General features: G+C 45.3%; 1 protein-coding gene across 3 annotated transcripts in view; it reads right to left on the bottom strand.

Moving 5' to 3' along the window:
• Nucleotides 1–21,608, bottom strand: part of Socs16D (Suppressor of Cytokine Signaling at 16D) — a 67,064-nt gene extending 45,456 nt beyond the window's left edge. The window contains exon 1 of one of the 3 annotated variants that reach the window (XM_068374912.1): nucleotides 21,534–21,608. The gene's annotated coding sequence lies outside the window, so the exon portion shown is untranslated. Of the gene's footprint in view, nucleotides 1–21,385; nucleotides 21,407–21,529 lie in introns of those variants that run through there. The other 2 variants (XM_068374911.1, XM_068374913.1) reach the window with 2 other exon arrangements.
• Between the last annotated feature and the right edge of the window lie 487 nt (nucleotides 21,609–22,095).

Genomic DNA, 22,095 nt, shown 5'->3' with positions numbered 1-22,095 from the left:
GATTATTGCATCTGAAATCTACAACACTGATGAAGCAAGTTGTTTTAAAACTTTTAACACTGTGCCTATTGATACTTTGGCTGAGAATCAAAGTAGTGGTTACCTGGTGAAAAACTTAGCATCTTTGTGGGATGATAGTTAGGCTTCCTGTAATAGGATACCTTTCTTTAAATGGCTTGGTTTGCTAGTTTAAAGATTCGAAGGCCGCTCATGAATGGCAGACGCAAGGGGCAATGATAATGCCCCATACACTGACCATATATACAAATGATCAACATCCAACTAGGACAAGGGAGGGCCAGGCAATGGCTGATGCTAACTCAGCAAATGGACCTATAGGCTCCTTCAAACCCCAGTTTGGCAAAATTGCCAGGTAGGGACGTTTCCTATAAGCCACTACAATCCTATGGTGCTTAAGACTTATATCACTGATTTCTGTAAGGAGGTTGTCAAACATCAAACAAAGGAGCTCTCTTCTTAGTCTTTTCTTTTTCTTTGCCTCCTTATATGATAAACATCCTTTCAGCCAATGGCCTGAAGTATTACAGTATAGTGACAGTAAAGACGCACTACCAAAAAGAGATTACTGGTTAAAATGACAGTGGTATCCAAGGATGAGGAGTAGGAGCTTGACTTTCATACACATGGGGAGTGAACTTGAATACATAATCAAAGAAGCGAATCCCTCTAGTACTGTACAGGTATCCACATATGGCTGCTTGCTTGGAGACACATTTCTACTCTTACCTTGAAGCATGGTTAGCACAGGCCGTTTGGTTAAGAGAGGCTTCTGTCAGTTTTCAAGGGTTTGAAGTTGCAAAATTTCAACAACAGTTCAAGAAAGTCAGAGGGGACAGAGGGAATATTAACATCAAGAAAGAATATTTCCAAAAACATTATCATCATTAGCAATAGCTAAGCTATAGCCCCATTTTGAAAAGCAGGATGGTATAAACCCAAGGGCTCCAACAGGGAAAAATAGCCCAGTGAGGAAATTAAATAAACTACATGAGAAGTAATGAACAATTAATATGACAAATTCGTAGATAATTTGTATTTTTCCTAACTATACAAACCTTAGCTATTTATTAGGGGTTATACTTTCGGCGGAGCTGAAATGACGAGCCATTAAAATTTAGCAAGGGTTAACTACCCACACAGCTAGTTAGCGGGGGTAGGGGGGGGGGGATAGCTTGCTACCACTCCTGTTCACACACCTGTGATTTAGTCACTTTGCTTGGAGGTAGGACTTCAAGGGGGATAGGGATGGCGGGCAAGTTTATATAAATAGCTAAGGTTTGTATAGTTAGGAAAAATACAAATTATCTACGAATTTGTTCTGTAACTGGAATACAAACCACGCTATTTATTAGGGGTGACTCACCCATTAGGAAGAGTGGACGTCCCTGCCAATCTGGCTTTTGGCTTTGCCCGGGGACTCCTTATCTGAGTATGTTAGCACTCGAAAATAAGGAGTCCCTGCCCTCGCTAAACCTTGCTACGCAAGGTCCGCGGCCTACGCAAGCTGTGTGTTGAGACGTGCAGAAGTGTGACAGTCTAGGTAAAGTTACTCCGAGTCTATGTAGGAAAAACCTGACGTAACCAAGACTTCCCAATACCACCTCGCCAGGGTATAGGGACGCAACAGTATTAGCTTAATACTAGGTACACAAGGGAGCATGGTTTACCTGCAGTGGTTTGAGGTCAGCTTATGCAGAGAACCCAGGATGCTGCTTTCCCCACGAGAGGGTAGGATGAAGAAAAGAATAAGAGCCAGTCAAATCTTTTCATTCACACAGACTAAAACCGGGTAATAGTGCCCTCAACCTTCTGCTACTTGTCCAATAAGGAGCTTGAGGTACACAACCAGCTGTTGTACAGTCATCACCAGACCAATAGAGATCATATCGAGTTCCAGTGGTTCACGTCTTGCAGGAGAAAGGTTGTGAAAGTCACCTGGAGCATTCACATCCTTTCTTGTAAAACCTGCGTCACAGAGTAATCTGCTAAGAAGGACCAGGGACATAGTTATGCCCCTGACACTGTGAGTCGTCATGTCGAGATGATGTTTCGGTGATTCTCCTCTAGTCTCTCCCAGTGCTGACAAGAGGAGGGACCCGGGCAGGCTGTTGCCGTTTTCTTTAGGTAAAGTCTCATACCTTACCCTGGGTACAGTAACGGATGATCTGGATCGTCCGTTACCTAGTTGAGACTTGTGTAGGATCCGTCACCTCTGGAGACTGTGTCTGGCGACATAGTGACGAAACTGAATATTGTCTTTCGCCCTTCTCAATAATGGGCGATGTCGAAAGAGAGACCATGAAGTTCCTTGACTCGTATGGTTGCTGTCCGAGTGTGTAGGAACATTGTGTTCTTAAATCAGGAGAAAATTTGTTGCCTGGTGAAGTGGAACATAAGGAGGTCCCTTTAGGGATTGGAGATTCGAACCATGATCTGAGAGGAAGGTCTCAATTCCGACTGGGGAAAGACATGTTGTAAATCCGTATGAGTTAGCAAAAGCCTATCAATGAGAGGGTGTCCTTTTCTTTCAGTTTGAAGGTGAAGGATCAAGGTTGACTGATCATCTTTGCCTGTCGGAACTGAATAGGGAGTCTTTACCTCTTGCATATACTCAAGGATTCCGCTGTTGCTGGAATCGAGGTATCGTGTGGAGAGAGACTTTCACATGACACCAACCACACAAGACGCGATACTGCCTGGTAGACTGATGCTGAGGAATTCCTCAGATATCTAGACAACCTTTTTGCAAAGAGCTATTGGGTAGTTTTCAAGCATACAATCATAGCAAAGCTATAGCTTGTGGTAGGTGTTGAAGTGGGTTGTCTGTTATGTGGTGAGGGTTCTCTTGGAGAGACTATCAGGAACTGCAAAAGGTTTGGAGACCGTTCTGCATAATGCCATAGCGGAGCTAGGAGAGTCCTTGAGAGGTTGACCGATGTTCTAGCCTTGTTGAGTGCCCTTCTCCAGATAAAACAGGGACGAGACGTAAACGTCATTGTTGTACCCACCATTTTTGCCAGAGAGCCTTGGGGTCTAGGGCTGGTGAGCAACGGTAGCCTGAGATTCAGGAGCGTTGCGAACAGACCCCCTAGTTGGAGGACCTCGTAAAGTCGGGACTTTGTTGGCTACATGGCGATCCAAAGTCCATTTGGTATACCTTATCTGAAATGCTGTGCACAGATTGTCGGCGAGCACGTTCTTCCAGACTGGAATGAAGCGGGCTGATAGTGGTAACGAACACACTTTGGCCCATTTTAGTGTTTATACTATTAGATGGGAAGAGGCTACAAGCAAGTTCCTTCTTGCTTGTTGATGTGAGTCTCTATGTGGTGTGTCGTCCATCACATCACCGAGTGGTCTGTTAGGAACCGATGAGGCTGCTGAAGGACCGGAAAGTTGGCCTTCATCTCTTAAGAGATTTAAGTGAAGGTACCTTCGGGCTCTGTCCAGAGGGCTGAGGTTGTGTGGTGCAGCACTATGGTCGCTCCTTTCTTCTTTTTTCCCACTCATGTCTCTTGGAATGGAAGTCGTTCTCGTTTTGAGAAGGTTTTGTGGAGATTGGTGTCTAGAATCATTCCTAGATACACCAGTCTCCTAGGAGTGAAGTAGGGAAGACTTCCGTAGGGTTTACCCTGATCACTGAATCTTGGTAAAGACACTTCAGAAGTTCCAGTGTTAATGCAAGGTTGCCACTGAGTCTGCTAAGGTCAGTCAGTCGTCCCGAGAGAGAGGAGACAGAAGCCGATCCTGTGAGACCAGGATGGGTGTAATGGAAAGACCGAAGCACAGTGCCTTGAACTGGTGTTTCTTGTTTGTCTAGACTGAATCTTCCAACCTTCCTAGATGGATGGTTTGGACCTGGGAGTAAGTGTCCTTTAGGTCAAGTGTGCAAATGAAGACCTGAGGTCTTAGCCCTTGTTCGAACTCCAACATGGTGTGGACATCGACCCAAAGGGACAGCTCCTTGCTGATCCTTTTGCATGGAAGGTTGTCGACGCTGGAGTCTTGACTCGTGTCGTAAAGGATCAGGCGCGATACCCAGTGTAAGAATTCTTCTCAATCGGTGATTGGAAACGCTAGCAATTGGAGATCGTTAGTCATTAGAGGGACTAAAGGTCAAAGATCAGCATTGAGCTAGCAATTGGCGATCGGTGACCTAGCGATCAGTAAACTGTGAACTAGCCATCAGCAAACAGTGATCTAGAGATCAGTCTGTTGATGCTTTCTTGTTTGCTGATGGTGGTCTGTCAAGGAAAAAGAAACTTCAGAAGAGACAGGGACCAAGGATTCCCCATTTTGATTCCCCTTGTAGGATAGAAACTTCGGGATCTTGAACGGTGAAGCCTTATTCCTCTTTTACCGGTAGCAATGTTCATGTTTGCGGGGAGGAATGGGGCAATGGTGACCTGTCCAAAAAGTTTTGTTCCTTTTTACTGACAATTGCGCGAGTGTATAGGAGAATACTGGAGCGATGGCACACAGGATGATGCTGGTGCTTAATATCTGCCTGGAGAGCAGGCAAGCGCTGGTTCTTAGGCAAGAGCAGGTGCATTGGATCTGCGAGCCTTGACTCTTTGGCAAGAGCTGGCGCATTGAATCCGGGACCATAACTGGGCAGGAGGGTGCAGGAAAGTGAGGAAGAGCACTGGCGCGCAGTAAGGCACTGTGTAGTTTTGTGCATTCTCCCTAGAATGCGCTGAAGTGTGTGACTGGTTGCGCAAGGGTGGGTGCATTGGCACGTGCGTGAGAGTACTACGTGGAGACTGTTGGCGCACACGTGCGGAAGACTATCGGCGTCCGCGCGCACGGAAGACTGCCTGGGCGCACTCAAGATTATTGGAGCGCGCATGCGCGAAGGCCGTCGGCGCGCGTGCGCGGTAGAATGTTGGTGAACTCACGGCGCGCGCGTGAGACCATCAGTGCCCGCGCGCAGAACATCATCGGCGCGTGCGCGCAAGAACCTTGGCGCTAGCGCACGGAAAATCATCGGTGCGCGCGTGGGAGACCATTGGCGCCCGTGCGCGGAAGACCGCCGGCGTGCATGAGCAGAAGACTATTTGTGCGCACGCAATACTATTGGCACGCGCGCAAGAGCATTGGTCCTCGCGGGCGAGGGAGGCCATAGGCACCCGCGAGCGGAAGATCGTCGGTGCGAGCGCGAAAAATCTTCGGACCGCGCACGGGAGACCATCGCCGCCCACGCGCTGAAAATCGTCGGCACGCGTGGAAGACTATTGGCGCGCGCGTGGGAGACCATCGGCACCCGCGCGCGGAAGATCGTCGGCGCTCGCGTGAGCGAAGGTAGCGCTAGTAGATTGGCAGGTCAGCTGGTAGGATGACCAGTGGCAGAACGATCAGGAACTGGGATGTGCCCTTTAAAAAAGAGCGAGCATCCACCGATGGGGACCGTAAGCAGGTCTGCATTAGAGTCCAGGCCCGAAGTCCAAAGGACTTCCTTGCAGCGCAACCTTGCGCGCTGGCAGATCGGCAGGTCAGCTGGCAGGATGATCAGGAACTGGGATGTGCCCTTTGGAAGGGCGAGCATCCACCAATGGGGACCGTAAAAAAGGTCCGTGTTAAGAGTCCAGGACCGAAGTCCAAAGGACTACGTTGCAGCACAAGGTTGCCCTGGTAGATCGGTAGGTCAGCTGGCAGGACAATCAGGAACTGAGATGTGTCCTTTGGAAGGGCGAGCATCCACCGATGAGGTCCTGGTAGTTCTGCTGCGCTGGTAGGTCTGCTTGATCTTCCGAAGTGGTGTCTCTATGAGTGGCCTCTCTCGTGAACGAGAGAGGTGAATACTTCGTAGAAGAGACTTAAAGACACCCGTGATGACGCCCATGAGGGCCGGTGGATCAGCAAGGTGACGTTTAACAGTAGTGATCCTCCGAAGAGAAGTCTCTATGAGTGGCCTCTCTCGAGAACGAGAGGTGAACACTTCATAGAAGAGACTAGATGACGCCCATGATGATGCCCCTTGAGGGCCGGTGGATCAGCAAGCTGACCTTAACAGTAGCGATCCTCCGAAGAGGAGTCTCTATGGATGGCCTCTCTCGCGAACGAGAGAGGTGAACACTTCGTAGAAGAGACTTGCCAAGACCGTGCTCCGCCCCTGAAGGAAGAGAAACTCAGCAAGGGGGGAGAGAAATCTGAAGGGAGAAACAACCTCACACCTGGGGAGGAAACTTCCCTCGGAAGGGAAGTTGTCTAACCCCTAGAGGCCAACCTCCTTTAGCGTTCTAAGATGATCTGAAGTGCTGTTCATGTCACGGGAGTACTTCTAAGAGAAGGGATGACGCCCATGATGACGTCCTCTGAGGGACGGCAGTGACAGCAGATTCCCCATGCTTGAACAGAACAGCTCTGCTTCGTTGGCACTCTTAGTCGAACGAAGAAAAACTGAATAGTTAACTGGGAAAAAATAAAATTAAATAATTATTTAACAGAAATTCCCTAGGGAGGAACTCCGAAGAGGAACCCCGAGGAACAACATAAAATGAGTATTGCGCCGACAAAAAATTAATTATTTAACAAATACCCCAGGAGGAACTCCGAAGAGGGGAAAGCATAAAATTAAGTGGTAGTGCGCCCTTCCTTCCCCAGTCGACATCCATGGGAGAAGGGGGAGCGGAGTAACTGTAATAAAAACAGAATTACAATTATTTAAATCAGCTAAGAACATTCACTAATAGTGAGAACCACTGACACTCCGAAGGGAAGTGTTCCCCACGAAGAAAGCTGAAAAGTTAAAATACAATTATATTTTCACTAAAAATAATTGAGACAAACAATCAGAAGAGCAACTTAACCCGTGCACGGGAAAGGAGCTTCCCCAATAGCATACTGTTGTTGTAAAGGTGAAGAACCTCGAGAAGAGAGAGACCATAGTCAATCTTAGGCCACATTCCCTTCGCTCAGAATCCATATATCCCGTAGGAAAAGAGGAAAAGGCGAAGACAATAGTTGAATGAAGAGGGTCCAGGCGATGACAATTCCACTGCAGCGGCCGAGTTAATGGTTATATGCCGACGGGAAGACCGAAGGACCAGAGAGGGAGAGGTCGTTCCCCACGAAGTGAAACTGTGCTGGCCTTGCTACTACGCAAGTGTCGTTGTCGTATATGTATCACACACACAGCACAAACACTGAAAAGGAAACTTACCACATTTCTATAAATATATACAAAAAACTTTAAGAATGTTTTCATATATATACAAGTACAGAAGTACAGTATAAGAAAAAGTAAGTTAAAAGACAAAAATTAATGGCAGTCCAGAATAGGCGAGGAGGGAGAGAAGAAACAATCGCTCTCGATCAGAGCCAAAAGTAAAGTGACTAAATCACAGGTGTGTGAACGGGAGTGGTAGCAAGCTACCCCGCCCTACCCCCGCTAACTAGCAGTGTGGGTAGTTAACCCTCGATAAATTTTAATGGCTCGTCATTTCAGCTCCGCCGAAAGTATAACCCCTAATAAATAGCGTGGTTTGTATTCCAGTTGCGGAACAAATAAAATATTTTGAAGATCAGTAAAAATGTTGGAATAAATCTTGTCATATATAAACTATGAACAGAGACTTGCGTCAGCCCAGCCTGTTCAACATGTAAACATTCGCAGTAAGTTTCAACTTCTTTCGTTCCATCGATTCAACTGCCTAATTAGGAAGATCATTCTACAATCTGATCACAGCTGGAATAAAACTTCTAGAATACTGTGTAGCATTGAGCCTTATTATGGAGAAGGCATAACTGTTAGAATTGACTGCATACTAGTAATTTACTACATACAGTCTGGGAAGACTAAATGCAAAGAACAGTAAGAATTATTGGACAAGGACTGTGGAGTTCCTGGGATTCGGATGCCTAAAATCTCATTTTTTAGGTGGGGAGTAAACAGTAAACAAATAAAATACAGAGATGCATCCTAACCTAACCTAATCTTAGGCAATGGATTCTTAATGGACTGATCTACACTTGATGTAAGATAGAATATTTCTAATATAAGTGAAAATGCTAAAGACACAAGCACAAGCACTATAAGAGTGACAATTCAGAAGATATATTTTTGGATAGCTTAATCTATACCCTTTGGTGCTCCACAAGAGAACTTGAGATCTCTAAGAAGTGTCACCGTTTCCTTACAAGACAAGAGGAGAGTCATGCAGGCATGAGATTAGAGTTGTACCAGGCTAAAAACTCGCTCTTGGACACAAACACTGGTCAAGGGAGAAGAAGGCCTTCCTTTGTTGAGATTAACTTGTGACATACAAAATATTATCGTAATGCAGAGTCTGAGGCTCATGAGTAGTCTAGGGGTCAAATACTATTTAATGCCCAGTCAAGGGTACAGGAAGGTTTTAAGACACCTGAAGACTTGAGCGACATGCCTAAGAGGCTCAAGTTTCTGGAGTGGGAACACTGTTTGAAGCTACTCCTGAGCCCTTACTGCTCTTCTGAAGGGAAAAGGTATGAGCTCTTCAATCTCAGGTCTAGTAAAAGGTTGAGTGACAGTCTTTTACAGCAGAGACTTGGTATAGCTTCCTCGACGAAGGAAGATGAAGAGAACTGCCATGAAGAAAGGTTCCACCCAGCAAAATGTCCCTCCTACAATGTCACTACTGGCAAGTAGAGAAGGAACATCAGAAAATCTACATCCCCCTTTGTGGCACCTAGGAGCCGTTAAGGTAAACCTGAAACCAAAATTGTCCAGATTGTTGAGTAATCGGTAAACCAGGTAAATGCGCGAAATGGCCGAGGTATCTAGAGGAACTGGTGTGTTGGAAATTGATCTGAATGCTGCTAACTTCTCTGGAATGGAGAGCAGCTTTAGGGGAGATGTTCCAGAACTAGAGTTCTGGATCAACTGGAAGCAGAAAAAGTCCTTGGATGGCAATACAGTACGGTACCCAAAATGCACGAAGCCTTTCCGTCATGCATGAAAGTGAAGAGTCACTGATCCTACACCATACCCTGGTGATTGAGTGTGCGCACTATATAATTCTTCTAGTTTGAACAGTTTTGCATACAACTATCACATTGTCAGCTGTCCAGGTGCTTGCTGGCTTGTCCAATCGTAAAGGGTCTACGATACAGAACCCCTTTGCTTGTGGTCATAAGTCACGAAGATAGAGTTGTTATTCTTCAATGCTACCGGGTGACTTATCAAAACCTGTTGGGAAGGCAGCAAAAAGTATTGCTTGGATTTCCCGTACTGTACTGAAGATTGAAAAGCAGGTGTTTTATTTCCGTAAACTACTTCCCAATGGTGATTCTGTACTCAAGGTGTGCTCCACTATCCTTGGATTTGTCTGAGAATGGCAGGATCTTTGGAGGTGGTGTTCGGGTTAAACTTCCCACGAGAGGAAACCATCGACTGGCCACCACACCCAATCTCCAATCTTCCCATGCTTTTTGTTCTACTGAAACCAGGTGAAAGAGAAATTGCAAGTAGTTTATTATTATTATTAACTGCTAAGCTACAACCATAGTTGGAAAAGTGGATGCTATAAGCCCAAGGGTTCTATCAGAGAAAATAGCCCAGTGAGGAAAGAAAACGGAAAAAATTAAATATTTTAAGAACAGTAACATTAAAATAAATATCTCCCATCCAAACTATAAAAACTTTAACAAAAAAAGCGAAAGAGAAATATGATAGAATAGTGTGCCCAAGTGTACCCTTAAGCAAGAGAACTCTAACCCAAGACAGTGGAAGACCATGGTGCAGAGGCTATGGCACTACCCAAGACAAGAGAACAATGGTTTGATTTTGGAGTATCTTTCTAGAAAAGCTGCTTACCATAGCTAAAAAGTTTCTTCAACCCTTACCATGAGGAAAGTGGCCACTGAACAATTACAGTGCAAAAATCCCTTAGGTGAAGAAGAATTGTTTGGCAATCTGTGTTGTCAGGTGTATGAGGACAGAGGAGAATATGTGAAGAATAGGCCAGACTATTCGGTGTGTGTTTGTGTGTAGGCAAAGGGAAAATGAACCGTAACCAGACAGAAGGATCCAATGTAGTACTGTCTGGCCAGTCAAAGGACCCCATAACTCTAGCGGTAGTGATGATTTCAACAAACCTGGAGCAATCGCTGGTGCGGGAGCCCACGTAGAATGAATTCCACTATGACGAGGGATATTTCTGAGGACATTATTACCATTGCCAGGAAGTTCTTGGCTGTGCAGGAGCAACTATGCTACTTCCCTCAATTTACTGATATGATTGATCAATGTGTTATCCCCATAATTCAGTTCTCTATCACCAACTGGCCATGCAGCTTGGTTACTGATTGAACATGATTCTCAAATCAAGGCAAAAGAAGGTCAACTGATACCAGTCCTGGAGCATTGTCTCCTGAAGAGAAACAGAACAAGCCAATTATCAAGAAAACTCCTTAAACGGAAAACAAAAGACTGGAAGCCAAGGAGGATATACAATAATTCTGATAGACCAGAAGATGGGTATCTAGGTGTAAGTATCCTTTTTCTGCTAGGACCCCTTATGGTAACTGGTGTTTTCCTGATGGTAGGCTGTACCGTACTAGCCGTCTTCCTTTTGAAATGGACCTGGGTCTACTTCTCCACTGAAGAGTTGACCGTTAAAGACCTGAAGAACCGTTTGGAAGACTTTTGAGTAAATTCCTTTCCCTTGTGTTCCTTTAGCAGCCAAAGGCTCACTGGTAAGGTGGCTGCAGTGTCAGAAAGGTCCTTACCTTTTACCTATTTGGGAATGTCAAGCTCCAGGCTAAGGTGAAGTACTGTATATGACTGCACCCAACCAAAGGCCTAACAAGAAGCTGTTTAGTTGATCCAGGAAGCAGCTCCCATGGCAGGGGACTATGGGACTGAGAATGAATTGCCCTGCACTTGTGTCTTGGATTGGATCCGAGTTATCTGCAATACCATCAATGAATCAATGGACCGTGGTGATAGAGTTGCTGAAGCATCTTGGAAACATCTCGAGGCTGCAAGGGGACGATGGTGGCTGCCAACGTTCTGACACGTAGGGCTCAAGGTCCGTCTTGTACAGACCTAGCACTGATAGTAGGAGTGTTAGCTACCCCTCCCCCCTCACACACCGGTGAACTGATTCACTTCGCTTAGAGGTAGGACTTCACGGGGGACAGGGCTGGCAGGCAAGTATGATTAAATAGCTAAGGTTTGTATGGTTAGGAAAAATACAAATTATCTACGAATTTGTCATTTGTTCTGTAACCGAAATACAAACCACGCTATTTAAATAGGGTGACTTAACCCTTAGGTAGGGTGGTAAGTACCAGCCTTACTGGCTTTGGCTTCGGCCGGGGAAGAAGAATCCGAGTGTGTAGCACTCGAGATAAGGAGTCCCTGCACCTCGCAAATCCCTTGCTCTGCCAGGAACGTGCGGCCTACGTAAGCTTGTGTGTGTGAAGGAATGAAGTGTGACTCGTCCTAGGAAGTTGACCTGGAATCCTTTAGATGGAATTCTAGGATAGGACGTTCTCAATACCACCTCATCAGGGTATGGGGGACGCGACAGTATTATCTTAATACTAGGAACACAAGGAAGCATGGTTTACCTGCAGTGGTTTGAGGTCAGCTGTGCAGAGAACCCAGGATGGTGCTTTCCCCAAGAGAGGGAAGGATAAAGAAAAGAGTAAGGGCCAGGCATACTTTTTCATTCAAACAGACTAAAACCGGGTAACAATGCCCTCAACCTTCTGCTACTTGTCCATTAAGGAGCCTGAGGTTTAGACCAGCTGTTGTGCAGCCACCACAGGGCCGATAGAGAACGTATCGAGCCTCCTGTGGGTCACGTCCTGCAGGCAGTGGGCTGTGAAGGTCGTTTGATGCTTCCAGACCCCAGCTTGTAGAACCTGCGTCACTGATTAGTTTCTCTTGAATGCCAGGGACGTAGCGATGCCTCTGACATCGTGTGCTCTAGGGCGACGTGATGGAGGAGGGTCTGGATTCAGGGAATGGTGGATGACCCTGCGAATCCATGCTGAGATGGTGTTCTTAGTGACCCTCCTCTTCGTCCTTCCTGTGCTCACAAAAAATGCTCGCACTCGAGGACGGGCTGCTGCTGTTCTCTTAAGATAGAGCCTCAGACTCCTTACTGGGCACAGTAGGAGATGGTCTGGGTCATCTGTTACAGAACGGAGACTCGAAATCCGGAAGGAGTCGAACCGTGGGTTCAGAATCCCAGGATTTTGAGTCAGCCACGACCTCAGGGACGAACCCGAACGTTACCTCCCCCCATCCCCTTGAATGGGTGACGTCGTACGAGAGACCATGAAGTTCGCTGACTCGCTTGGCCGAGGCCAATGCGAGTAGAACACCGTCTTCCAAGTCAGGTGACGATCAGAAGCCTGGCGTAATGGTTCGAACAGTGGTCTCTTAAGAGACCTGAGGACTCGAACCACGTTCCATGAAGGAGGTCTCACTTCCGACTGAGGGCAGGTAAGCTCGTAGCTTCGTATGAGTAGAGAAAGTTCCAGCGAGGAGGAAATGTCCATTCCTTTCAGCTTTAAGGCTAGGCTTAAGGCTGAGCGATAGCCTATCAGTGCCGAGACTGAAAGGTGCATTTCTTCCCGCAAATACACAAGAAACTCCGCTATTGCTGGAATAGTGGCATCGAGGGGAGCGATATCCCTTCCACGACACCAACCACAGAAGACTCTCCACTTCGCCTGGTAGACCCCTGCGGACGACTTTCGCAGGTACCAAGACATCCTTTCCGCAACTTGTTGCGAAAAGCCTCTCTCTGTGAGTAGATGCTGGATAGTCTCCAGGCGTGAAGCCGAAGCGATGCTACGGCTTTGTGGAAGATGTTGCTGTGTGGTTGCTTGAGTAGCTCGTGTCGTGGAGAAAGTTCTCTCGGGAGTTCCGACAGGAGCTGCAGAAGGTCCGGGAACCACTCTGCATGATGCCATAGAGGAGCTATTAGAGTCATTGACAGGTTGACCGATATTCTGGTCTTGTTGTGCACCCTTCTCATCAGACAGAACGGTGGGAAGGCGTAATCGTCGATGTTGTCCCACCGTTGTTGGAAGGCATCTTGCCAGAGTGCCTTGGGGTCCGGGACTGGGGAACAGTACAGCGGAAGCTTGAAGTTCAAGGCTGTCGCGAACAGGTCCACTGTCGGGGAACCCCACAAAGTCAGGACTTTGTTGGCTACTAGAGGATCCAAGGACCACTCGGTACTCACTATCTGCGATGCTCTGCTCAGACTGTCGGCGAGCACATTCCTTTTGCCCGGAATGAAGCGAGCCGATAGTGGAATCGAGTGGACTTCGGTCCATCTCAGTATCTCTACCGCAAGATGGGATTGCTGTTGTGAAAAAGTACCTCCCTGCTTGTTGATGTAAGCCACTACCGTGGTGTTGTCGCTCATCACCACCATGGAGTGACCCGCCAGAGTTTGTTGGAACTGTTGAAGTGCCCGATATACGGCCTTCATCTCTAGCAGATTTATCTGGAGGCACTTTTCTGATTGTGACCATAGGCCTGAGGTCCTGTGGTTCAGAACGTGGGCCGCCCATCCTTGTTTTGAAGCGTCCGAGAACAGCATCAAATCCGGGGGGAGGACGAGAAGATCCACTCCCTTTCGGAGGTTTTCGTCTGTCACCCACCACTGAAGGTCCGTCCGTTCCGCAGGACCCAAAGGGACCAGAATGTCCGGGAAATCGTGGCCTTGATTCCACCGGGACTTGAGCCGCCATTGCAGGGATCTCATCCTGAGGCGGCCGTTTGGAACTAGACGGGCCAAGGAGGAAAGGTGACCTAGGAGTAACCACGATTGGGCTGGAAGCTCTTCTCGTCTGAGGAAAGGATCTGTGACCCTCCTCAGCCCTGCTATCCTGTCGTCTGATGGAAAGGATTTGTGGAGATTGGTGTCCAATATCATGCCTAGATATACCAGTCGTTGAGATGGAAGCAGAGAAGACTTCTCGAGATTTACCATGATCCCTAGATCTTGGCAAATTCTCAGAAGCTTGTCTCGGTGTCGAAGAAGGGTCGATTCCAAGTCTGCCAGGATCAGCAAATCGTCCAGATAACGGAGGAGACGGATGCCGATCCTGTGCGCCCACGAAGAGATCAGGGTGAACACTCTGGTGAATACCTGGGGTGCTGTGGAGAGACCAAAACACAGCACCTTGAACTGGTAGATCTTGTTGTCTAGGCTGAATCTTAAGTATTTCCTAGAAGACGGATGGATTGGGATCTGGAAGTACGCGTCCTTCAGATCCAGTGTACACATGAAGTCTTGCTGTCTCACTGCAAGTCTGACCGTGTCTGCTGTCTCCATGCTGAACGGAGTTTGTTTGACAAACTTGTTCATAGCTGAGAGGTCGATGACTGGTCTCCAGTCTCCAGCCTCCAGACGCCTTCTTTACAAGAAAGAGTTGACTGAAGAAGCCTGGGGAGCCGTCGACGACCTCCTGGAGAGTAACCTTATCCTTCTTCAGCATGGTCTCGACTTCTGCCCGTAGGGCTAGCCCCTTTGCCGATCCTATGGCATAGGAGCTCAACGACACTGGATTCGCTGTCAGGGGAGGAAGAGATGTTATGAACGGGACGCGATATCCCTGACTGATCACAGAGATCGTCCAGGAATCGGCCCCGAGTTGCTGCCACCTGAATGCGCAACTTTTTAGGCATCCCCCCACTGGTGGACATGCAGGGGGATTGCTAATCCTAGCGTTTGCGGCCTCAGCCGCTCCCTCTAGGATTTTTGCCTCCCCTGGAGGACTTTTTGCCCTTCTTGTCTCCGACAGGAAAGGGCTGCTGCTTGGACACCGTCGTCTTTGCTGCCGCTGCCGGTTTCGTCGTCTTGGACTGGTGAGGTTGTTGAGGTGCTGGAGGTTTGTAGGGGTTTGTAGTAAGAACCCTTTGGAGAAGAGAATCCTGGTTCGATTTTCTCCACCTCTCAGCTGCCTGTTCCACATCCTTGGGCTCAAACAAACTCTTTCCCAGGAGGGAAGAATGTCTGAGCTTGCAGACATCCACGGCTGGGGCTTTCGAGTGGAACCTCTCGGTCACCGCATCACATCGCTTCAGGATCGAGTTTGCCAACAAGTTCGAGACTTGGTGGGCCAGAAACTCAATGGTGCGCGTGCCCGAAAGGAGGAAGGTCTCCAAGGCCTTCCTGGTGCTCTCCTTGGACAGATCTTCGGATCGCAGCAGGATGCCCAGAGACCCCAGCCAGACATCCAGCCACGAAGTGGCCTGCATGGCACACTTTGCGACCTTCTCCTGACTCAGGTTCTCTGTTGCCGAAAATGTCACTTGCCGGCTGGAGAGTCTCTCAAGAGAGACTCCCCTGGCAAGTTCTTCCACAGAGTAGTGTAGTGGAAGAGCTAAACAAGACTCCTCCATGATCTCAAAATACCTCCTCTGTTGGACACGAGGAGGTGGGAGGAGCTTGTTGCCAGCAGTGGAACGGCTGGAGGAGGCAAGCTCGGAGAGCTGGCCCTCAACTTTATCCCTGGCACTCTTCACCCCTTGAGACCAAGGCAAAGCCGCACTGGCCTTAGTGGGTTTCTGAGTGCCAAAGACTCGGTCCAGGACCGTGTCCTTGAACCCGCTGAGATGCCTCATCATTGTCAAGACTTGCCAGAAGGCATGTTCTGACTCTTGCTGCTCTCCTCCTGGTGAACTGGCAGCAAAGTCTCCTGTCCCCAGATGCTCTACTTGGGGGGACACGTGGACGTTCTCCTGGGGTCTCGCTGGCTCTGGTCGAATCCTGGAAAATGACTTCGGGATAGTCTTCGAGTCCTTGGGTTCCCTTCTAGGAGTGATGCAGGACTCCAGCAACGAAGTCTGAGGGCTCTTCTCCGCCCCAACACGGGACGATTCTCCTACTCGTGGTGGGGTCTCTCCCATTGGTGCGGTGGGAGAAGGTCTCACCTCGGTAGATTCTCCAGAGGACGGAAAAGCTTCGTCCACAGGAGAAGGAGAGAACGTCGGTGGGGGGGAAGGATCCTTCCTTACGGACTTCTTAGGAGCCAGTTTGACCCTGGGAGAAGTCACCATGATCTCTACTCCTCTCTTCCTCTTCAGTGGGGTCGGAGCTGCCATTGGTATGAGACCTAAATCAGCGAAGGCAGGCTTAACAGCCTGGACGACAGCTCTGATAAGGGACCCAAACCATGGCTACCTACTGACAGACGCAGTGTCAGAGACTCCCACTGGAGGGAAGGGGATCAGGCGATCCTTCGGAGTAGATACCATAGGGCCTGCCTGAAAAGAAAGGGAAGAAGATTGGTGCCTAGACCTCTCTGAAGACCTCCCCTCCTCCTGCAAGCGCCGCTGTTCTGCCCTTGCAGGGGGGGGGACCGTGAAGATGACCCGACTGCTCTCGCTCCAGAAGACTCGCTAGGAAGCTCGTGTTGTGAAACCCGGAGGGAATCGTGCTTGGGCTCGCGCTGGCGTTCGCACGATGGAACAATTCCAGGTTCGCGCGGGGGCAAACGTTCGCGCACGTGTGCGTGCGTGCAGAGATGGAGGCGCATGGACGCGCGCGGGTGAGGGCGAGTGTTGGCGCGTAGGCGAACTGATACCTCTTTGGTACGCACTACTTCTCTCTCCTGAAAGATTCTCCAAAAATGGGTAAGGGAGGACAGCGCCCTTCATCCAAACCGACACTGTGTATGCTCAGTTTACACGAGAGTTGTGGAGATTTTTCCTCCCCTTATGGGACAACTCCTGGCCCTCACTCCTCTCGGAAAGTGACCAAGCATAGGTGAAAAGTGTATATACAACCCACCCGAAGCGAGTACCAAGAAACCTTCAGGCGCGTACATATAGTACTGTACAGTATCTCCTAATGATCTGATTTCCTGGACTTCTACAATAAAGTCTTCTATTTGTTCTTCAGAAGTTGCAGCGAAGACTTAGTGAAGATGAAGGAAGGGAGAATATGAAGTTTGTTTTCTCCGTATGACGATGCCCTTACGGAAAAAAAGGTTACTACATCACAGCCAGGTGACATGTCCTTCGCTTACCAGGATTGGCGGCTGAGGAACGCTTCTTCAGACCGTGCAACACGTTATCCAAGGAAAACCATTTCCTTAACCTCACATTGTCATCATAATACTGTATAGCCACACAATCATCGGATAGAACAGCAACAGATATACCGCCCGACAGGAACAGACAGCACAGAACACTTCAACACAATTACTATACAGCTATCAGGAGACAGCATATCTTTGGCTTCTTTCATTAATGTCCCTGTAAGACAACTTTTTCAATCCGAGAGAGCAAACCAAATGATTAAAACACCCAAATTAAGACACTGCAAAGTACTGTATGTCTGTGCTGTACTCTCCCATGACTCAAGTGAAAGTTACGCTACCTGAAAGTGGGCGGGGCCTAACCGCCAGCTACTACTGCTACCTCATTAAAAACTTAAAGACGGTTCCAGTTTCACTAAAGTCCTATTAACAGTCAAAAGTTTGCACTACGATACATAAGAAGAAATAAAGAGCGGGGAGTATCTTTAATATATTGTTCAGTACCGTAATCAATTATCAAAAACGACGAAATTACACTAAATTTCAAAATACTGTATACTTAACTCCCCTCTGGGAGATGTCTTCCTGTGAGAGTATTCATGCTGGAACTGAATTCAAGGGGAAAAAGTAGGGCTGTAGTAAAACAAAATTCGGAAATTTAAGCATAAGTACTGTACTTGAAAGCTGTTAATTAGTTTAAAAAGCCAGCTATGATTATGTCATACAAAAACAGAAAAGCTACCAAAAGCAATTGCAAATAATGCATGTGCAGTAACCCACCATCAGTATTCCAAAAGTAAACTACGGACTTAAACAATGAAATGGTATTCCCATTCTACCCAATCAATAAACAAGTTGTTATGCCCTAGCCCTAGGCTCATTAGCCATATGAATAAAAATATCAACATAGCCAGCACTTGTCCATTTCTTATATCAAATTCCAGTTTTACTAGGAATAAAGGTACCATACATTAACCAAAATTGATAACCAATTATGACAATGAACTAACCTCAGCTTAATGATGACAGTACGGAGAACAAGTATGGTTTATAAGACGAAAAAAAAAAAAAAGTTATCCTGAAGATTGACAATAAAAATGATATATCTCACAGTGAGGGTTAATTAACTGGCATACTTTTAATAACCATCACTCAATTTAAATGATGGGAAATACTTACAATAGCTGGAAATACAATACCATTCAAATCAAATTGGTACACTTCGGTAAATCTTGAAACAAAGGATGTTTATCTCAAAAGTTTAGGACAGGCTATTTTTAAGCATATTTTTGGGTATCAATATTTCAAAGCTTCCAATATGTTCAGCTATGTCGCGGGGAGCTCATCTCCTTGAGGCAACAGTTCATGCATCGATTATTCACTCGTAGCTATTCATAGATTATTTTCATTTTTGGCAATTTCCAACATTTATCAACCCCAGACTGGGGATGACCAGGTAAATCATAATGGTATTATTATGAATCTTGACCATGAAACACAATGTCCTCATGTTCCGGGTGTAACTCAAATGCATATGATCTTGGAAAAATTTGTACAAAACACTAATTGATATCAAGACTTTATCTAGTCTCTTAAAAGTTGATAAATATTTCAAAAGCCCAACAAATAACAACAAAAATCAACTCAAGTACAGCACCTAAAGGTAAAAAACCAATTCTACACCATATACAAACCACCCACCTTGTAAAATAGCACCCTCATGAAGGAGTAGGAAAGTTTGCTAAGCAAGATATTACACTGACTAGCTAGAAATAGTTTATGTGGCTTTTAAATGTGAATCGGGGATCAAGGGAGAGTAAGTGCCCCTTAGTCAGGAAGGAAGAGCAATGAAGGTCCAAGTAGGTTAAGGTATGCTCAAGTTAGAATTTGTATTTGGTGTATTTTTTGTAAATATTTATGTGTACCATTACAAATGAACATCATCCATTCCTATAATATCCTTACTCATCAAGAAAGCTTTACCCTTGCAACCACTGGGGGAACCCACAACTAAACTGACCTACTCACACGTCAGAAATAAATGGATGATAAGAGTAGGGCACCTGGATTTACCAAGATTCCCCCACTATCGCCACATCTCCACAGATGACTGGCGTGTCTTTCTTCTTCAAACCCACTTCATCTCCTTACCCTGTCTCTGTCTCTCTCTTTCTATATAAATTGGTGTAGTACTACATCTCCAAAATCATATCTGAAATTGGTTAATATATGATACATTAATTTAGAGCAAAACTGAACTTCACTGTAAGAAATGGATGAGAGCTAGCTAGCTTCAACATTTTTCTATGTATGACTAATGGGGCAGGCGGCATAATTTATGTATCAATCGATTAAAATGCGAACACCATGTTATTGTTCAAGTCCATTGTTTACCTTCCAGATACTGAGGGTGGGTTATTGCACATGTATTGCTTGCATTAGCTCTTGTCAGTTTTTCTGATGTTTTTGCATGATATAATCATAACCTGGCTTTTTCAGCAATTAACAGCTTCCAAATATTTATGCACAAGTTTGTTGGAGTTGTTTTATAAAAGATAATCTTCCCCCTCCGTTCAATTTCCTTCAGGGCACTTGAATCTATTTCAAAACTTTGTGTAATTTTATCTATTTCATTACAGTAATTATGTTGAAAATTCTCTCGGTTCAGTATATAGATATGTTGTTCATCTGTAAGTAAAAAATATCCACGAAACAATGAACCATGTGATTGATGTGAACAGCTCATGTACCACTTGCCAGATCAGAGGAGTAGTGAGATAATGTTTATAGTAAGTAAACCGAGCGCCTTCGGAGCAAATACTATTTGATTAAATTTAGTGCCATAAATTATAGGTAATTATGATACGGTACTTTATTAGTAATGCACGCAGATTGTTATTATATGGGGAAGGGTAGGAAAATTTACAAACAGGTTGGTTTCCCCTATTCAAGGTCAGAAATAAACAAAATGAGATAACGAGTATGAAAAAAATATGAGGTTCATGTATTAGGCTAGAAATTAAAGTATCATATCAAACCCCAAAATCATTCTAACTTTTGTTCAACATCACCATTGAGGAAAAAATCATGGTGCATTTTCTGTATATAAACAAGGTTTTCCCTATTCCTAAATGTAGCGTATAAGGGCCCTGGGGCCCTCCCACACTCGCACATCAAGCCTTCCTGCTACACATTGTGAGACGCACATTTTCGCTATGGACCGTCCCACTTCGTTTGCCATATGGCACCTTCCCAGCCAGGATAAAGTAGTTATCTACAATGTGAACAGGTATTCATGGAAGAAAAGGTAAAAAGAGCACATAAAATTCCACCCTCAAAAGCAGTTTAGGGTGTATGTATGATAGCAGCCACCTGTGTGTATGATGATGGCTAAGAATACAGCAGTGTACGGGGGGGATCGAAGGGGGGCATCAAACCCCCATTAAATGTCGCAGGAAGGATCAGCCGCTGTTAGATAAGTAGGTAAGGAGACGGTTTAAAGGTTAAATTAAGGGGGGGAGTTTAGATTGATTGGAGTAAATTTTTATTGCACGAGTGAGGAACTGGCCACTGATGTAGGCCTACAGAGGCTAAAGCAGTTTTCTAGACACCTATGACCACTTAAACAAATGAAACAAATCAGAAAAATACACTATAGTCCATTTTTCGCTACGCTAATTATACGATCCCATGTTTTTATTCATAGAAAAAAAAACTTTGGATGGCACATGGGTAAATATAAATTGGGAATTTTATCCAAAAAAAATTACTATCGACAAATCTTAGAAACCAACAAAATATCAAATTTTATAATAATGTAGCCTAGCAAATTGTAAAGTATCCCAATTTGGTCCTAATAGGGTAATTGATTCCCCATAAACAAAAATATATCGAATGAAAATTAAAGGAAATAATTAATATTAATGAACTGTAAGCAATTTGTCAAATTAAAAAAAAAAAAAACTTAAAATTAGAGAAAAATCATTCTGAAAATTGACTCCCCTATTTAAGAAATCACACTTTAGTTGTTTACTAATAACCCCCACTCAATAAACATTTAGTAATAAACTACCAATCTATCGTACAAATCTATTCCTCCATCTATCAAGCATGAACATATAGTGGGCGTTGTTACGGCATAAAATGACACACATACACACTCACTCACTCTTTCTCTCACAGCCTACGAAAACAAAAGACTGATATCCACCTTTGTTTTATTTCCCCAACCGAGAAGTTTTGAGTTTACAGGTTAGTAATAAATGACCCCAGTCTGCCCCTGCAGCCTGGGGGCAAAGTATTTGACAGCAATGAGAAAAATACTCGTCTGCTGGTGATCTTTGTAAACAATGACAGCGAGGAGACTTACGTTTGTTTCCTCGGCCTTAATTCCACCACATTGCATTTTACTCCTTTATTATAACTATAATAAGTACAATATCCCTCGCAGGTTAATCAGCAAAGGCAGTACATTCGAAAACATCCAAAATGAGCGAAATAATCTGTGACTTACCTACCTTACTTTCACAAATATCATTACTACAAATAACAAGTCTGAACTGCCATCTGGTGATTATTTACTAAAGGTCTGCGAGAGAGAGATGGAGAGACTACGAGCAGCAAAATTTTGATAGATGCAATGCAAATTTTATAATATATTTTATAATATTTGACGCTTTATGATATTTTAAATTTATTTACGTAAATTCTAGAATTATATACCTATTTGTGTATGATATAAATGTGATGTGAAAATATTTTAGTCTCTCTCTCTCTCTCTCTCTCTCTCTCTCTCTCTCTCTCTCTCTCTCTCTCTCTCTCTCTCTCTCTCTCTCTCAGAGAACTACATAGTATATGCGATTAGTTTCAATAGGCGATCTTTTGACGCTCATTAACGACAGAGTGTACGTATGTTGATTTTTCTGTATAGGCCTACTGTAGAACAACTTTGATGTACTTAAAATGCATACAAAAAATATGGATAGTCCTAATAAAACTTGTGAGTTTTTATTATAAATAATAATAATAATAATAATAATAATAATAATAATAATAATAATAATAATAATAATAATAATA

Source organism: Palaemon carinicauda, chromosome 6, assembly GCF_036898095.1.
Source record: "Palaemon carinicauda isolate YSFRI2023 chromosome 6, ASM3689809v2, whole genome shotgun sequence".
Taxonomy (NCBI): domain Eukaryota; kingdom Metazoa; phylum Arthropoda; class Malacostraca; order Decapoda; family Palaemonidae; genus Palaemon; species Palaemon carinicauda.
This window is presented reverse-complemented; position numbering and strand designations above follow the sequence as displayed.